Raw genomic sequence first — 5,076 nt, 5'->3', positions numbered from 1 at the left:
TTTTTTTTTTTTTTTTTTTTGAGCTAGAGTCACACTCTGTTGCCCAGGCTGGAGTGCAGTGGCACAATCTCAGCTGACTGCTACCTCTGCCTCCTAGGTTCAAACAATTCTCCTGCCTCAGCCTCTCAAGTAGCTTCTATTATAGGCCTCCCGGTTTCATGCCATTCTCCTGCCTCAGCCTCCTGAGTAGCTGGGACTACAGGCGCCCACCACCACGCCCAAATAATTTTTGTATTTTTAGTAGAGACAGGGTTTCACTATGTTGGCGAGGCTTGTCTTGAACTCTTGACCTCAGGTGATCTGCCTGCCCCCAAAATGCTGGGATTACAGGCATGAGCCACTGTGCCCAGCCAAGTTCTTTTTTTTTTTTTTTTTTTTTTTTGAGACAGAGTCTTCCTGTCACCCAGGCTAGAGTGCAATAGCGTGATCTTGGCTCACTGCAACCTCCGTCTCCTGGGTTCACGTGATTCTCCTGCCTCACCCTCCCAAGTAGGTGAGATAACAGGTACATACCACCATGCTCGGCTAATTTTTGTATTTTTAATAGAGATGGTGTTTCACCATGTTGGCCAGGCTGGTCTCGAACTCCGACTTCAAATAATCCACCTGCCTCGGCCTCCCAAAGTGTTGGGATTACAGGTGTGAGCCACTGCGCCCGGCTTTTTTTTTTTTTTTTTTTTTTTTTGAGTTGGAGTTTTGCTCTTGTTGCCCAGGCTGAAGTACAGTGGCATGATCTTGGCTCACTGCAATCTCCACCTCCCGGGTTCAAGCGATTCTCCTGCCTCAGCCTCCTGAGTAGCTGGGATTACAGGAGCACGCCACCGTGCACAGCTAATTTTTTGTAGAGATGGGGTTTCATCATCTGGCCAGGCTGGTCTCGAACTCCTGACCTCAGGTTGTCTACCCACCTCAGCCTCCCAAAGTGCAAGGATTACAGGCGTGAGCCACTGCACCCAGACTTGTTTTTTTAAATTAAAGACAGAGTCTCGCTCTGTAACCCAGGCTAGACTGCAGTGGTGTGATCATAGCTCACTGCAAGCTCAACCTCTTGGGCTCAAGCAATCCTCCTGTCTCAGTCTCCTAAAGTGCTGGTATTACAGGCGTGAACCTCCATGCCTGGCCAGGAGGAATACTTTGGCATTCAGGTCATCCACTGGGATGCCTCTTGGTGCTACTGTGATCAATTCTAACAGTAAATAGAAAAGTATAGCAGCCAGCCAGGCGCGGTGGCTCACGCCTGTAATCCCAGCACTTTGGGAGGCCAAGGGGGGCGGATCACAAGGTCAGGAGATCGAGACCACGGTGAAACCCCGTCTCTACTAAAAATACAAAAAATTAGCCGGGCGCAGTGGCGGGGGCCTGTAGTCCCAGCTACTCAGGTGGCTGAAGCAGGAGAATGGCATGAACCCGGAAGGCGGAGCTTGCAGTGAGCCAAGATCGCGCCACTGCACTCTAGCCTGGGGGACAGAGCGAGACTCCGTCTCAAAAAAAAAAAGAAAAGAAAAGTATAGCAGCCACATGGTAACCAAAGGCACTCTCAGAATTTAGGGTCTGGGTCACCCTGCTACCCAGCTGTCTAGATCACCCTGCTACCCCACTGTTTAGACCAGCAGAAGTGCTAGCCAAAGGTGAGGAGAATCTGGAATTAGTGGTACAGGAGGGGATAATGAGAAGTTCTTAGAGCCTCAAAACCAATTGCAGCAGTAAAAAGACTATAAACTTTTCCACTTAATCCTTCTCTCAAAGTTTCCCCAGGAAATGAAACCAATCAGAATGCTACAGATGCCTTTCCCCAACAGGGCAAACTGACTATAAGAGGAATGAAATGGGTCGGGCGCAATGACTCACACCTGTAATCCCAGTACTTTGGGAGGCCAAGGCAGGTGGATCACCTGAGGTCAGGAGTTTAAGATCAGCCTGGTGAAACACCATCTCTACTAAAAATACAAAAAAAAAAAAAAAAAATTAGCTGGGCATTGTGGCTTATGCCTGTAATCCCAGCTACTCAGGAGGCTGAGGCAGGAGAATCGCTTGAACCCGGGAGGTGGAGGTTGCGGTGAGCCGAGATTGCACCACTGCACTCCAGCCTGGACGAAAAGAGCGAAACTCTGTCTCAAAAGAAAAGATTTAGCTGGGCATGGTGGTGCACACCTGTAATCCCAGCTACTCGGGAAGCTGAGGCAGGAGAATTGCTTGAACCTGAAAGGCAAAGGTTGCAGCAAGCGGAGATTGTGCCTCTATACTCCAGCCTGGACGGCAGAGTGAAACACTGTCTCAAAAAACAAAAAACAACAACAAAAAGAAGAATGAATCACGCGGTGGCTCACGCCTGTAATTCCAGCACTTTGGGAAGCTGAGACATGTGGATCACGAGGACAGGAGTTCAAGACCAGCCTGGCCAAGATGGTGAAACCCCGTCTCTACTAAAAATACAAAAAAATTTAGCCGAATGTGGTGGCGGGCGCCTGTAATCCCAGCTACTCGGGAGGCTGAAGTGGAGATTTGCTTGAACCCAGGAGGCAGAGGTTGCAGTGAGCCAAGATCGCCCCACTCCACTCTGTCTCAAAAACAAACGAACAAAAAAGGATCTGAGCAGTGCAAGTGGTAAACTATAGAAAACACCAGTGTTTCACCCAGATTCCCTTTCTAGGATCATGAGCCTATTCCCCAGCTGCTAGGAATATCAGCCACTGCGGCCCACTGCGGCCTCCCTCACTGGACATTACCATCAGCCACAGGAAACTGTCTTGATCTTTCTTTCCTGCAGCCGATGATTGGCTAATGCAGTGACACAAAGTCATGGTCCCTTTGCCTTCATCTGGGACACCTCTGAAATACTATCTTCTTTCCAGAGCTCCCTGTAAAATCTGAGGATCAGTTAAGGCTCTGTTGCAACCACATTGTGTGTCAGCTACTCCCTCTGCTCAATTCTGCCTTCTTAACTTAAAAAAATTTTTTTTTTCTGCTGGGTGCAGTGGCTCATGCCTGTAATTCCAGCACTTTGGGAGGGTGAGGTGGGTGGATCGTTTGAGGTCAGGAGTTCGAGACCAGCCTGACCAGCATAGTGAAACCCTGTCTCTAATAAAAATACAAAATTAGCCAGGCGTGGTGGCGCATACACCTGTAATCCCAACTACTCAGGAGGCTGAGGCAGGAGAATCGCTTGAACTCAGGAGGCAGAGGTTTCACTGAGCCGAGATTGCACCATTGCACTCCAGCCTGGGTGACAGAGCATGACTGTCCCCCACCGTAAAAAAAAAAAAAAAAAAAAAAAATTAATATTTTCTTCCCTCAGAGATCCCTGTTCTGAATGTTTTTATGTATGTATGTATGTATGTATTTGGTAGATATGGGGGGGTCTCACTATGTTGCCCAGGCTGGTCTTGAACTCCTGGTCTCAAGTGATCCTCCCACCTCAGCCTCTCAAAGTATTGGGATTACAGGCATGAGCTGCCACACCCAGTCTGACTTTTGATATTCTTCAACCTGAAAGACTCAAGGACGGTGGCTAATGGGATGAAGTGTGTGGGTTGGTAAAACTAAATGTCTTAGATTGGATCTCCCTGGAAAGACTCTGATATGGAGAGTTCCATGTAGAAGGTTTATCTGGGAATGATCTTCAGAGATACACTTGTAAAGAAGTAAAGTGGCTGGGCGCGCTAGTTCATGCCTTCCATCCCAGCACTTTGAGAGGCCAAGCCCAGGCATGAGAATCGCTTGAGCCCAGGAGTTCGAGACCAGCCTGGTCAACATAGTGAGACATACCCCCATCCAGGCGTGGCTCTTTTCTTCTTCTTTTTCTGGTGAAGGAATAAAAGAATGGCTACTCCACAGGCAGAGCAGCCCCGGCTCTTTAACAAAACACAACAAACACATTTAGGGCTGAGTGCGGTGGCTCAAGCCTGTAATCTCTACAGTTTGGGAGGCTGAGGTGGGAGGATCGCTTGAGGCCGGGAGTTTGAGACCAGCTGCCTGGACAGCATACTAAGACCCCCATCGCTACAAAAAAAAAAAAAAAAAAAAAAAATCAAAAGGAAAAAAAAAAGAGTATCAAAAGTCACCATATACAGCTGGGTGCTGTGACTCATGCCTATAATCCTAGCATTTTGGGAAGCCAAGGTGGGTAGACTGCTTGAACTCAGGGGTTTGAGACCAGCCTGGGCAACATGATGAAACCTGTCTCTACAAAACATACAAAAAATTAGCCAGGCATGGTGGCACATGCCTGTAGTTCCAGCTACCAGGGGAGCTGAGATGGGAGGATCACTTGAGCCCAGGAGGTCGAGGCTGCAGTGAGCCAAGATCTCGGCCACTGTACTCCAGCCTAGGTGACAAAGTGAGATTCTGTCTCAAAAAAAAAAACAAAAACACAAAAAAAGTCACCATATCCTCCATCTCTCTCCCCTGTCACTTTATAAAAGAAGAAAAAATTGCTTTTATTTTCATAGTTTCTAAAGTAATATGTGCTCATTATCCTTATACCACATACTCATGTTTCCAGGTAGAAAAATTTCTATTAGACCTTTTTTTTTTTTTGAGACAAGGTTTTGCTCTGTTGCCCAGGCTGGAGTGCAGTAGCATGATCAGAACTCACTGCAACTACCTCCCCATTTCAAGCAGTCCGCCCTCCTCAGCCCCCAAAGTAGCTGAAACTACAGGCACGTGCTATCACACCCGGCTGATTTTTTGTATTTTTTGTAGAGACGGGTATTTGCCTGCCTTAGCCTCCCAAAGTGCCAGGATTACAGGCATGAGCCATTGTGCCTGGCCTTAAGACCTTTTGATTAACTGATCAAGTATTGTCCTCACTATATCAGATAAGAGGATTTCTAACTCAGGAACCTCTCAACATCTAGCACCATTTTCCAGAACTTAGTTCATTTAAAGAGGAAACAGGAAATCCCAGAGACACAAAGTAATATAAAAAGTTTCACACTTACTGTCAGTTCCTTCATGGTAATGTTCAAATACTGGCAAAGTAACACCTGTTAAACATAGAAGCATATATGGATTCACAAACCTTTAAGTTCTTTTTGTTGTTGTTGTTTTTGCCAAGGCTGGAGTGCAATGGTGTGA

This window comes from Rhinopithecus bieti, unplaced genomic scaffold (assembly GCF_001698545.2).
Source record: "Rhinopithecus bieti isolate Rb0 unplaced genomic scaffold, ASM169854v2 scaffold_3041, whole genome shotgun sequence".
Taxonomy (NCBI): domain Eukaryota; kingdom Metazoa; phylum Chordata; class Mammalia; order Primates; family Cercopithecidae; genus Rhinopithecus; species Rhinopithecus bieti.
Note: the sequence above shows the minus strand (reverse complement) of the source record.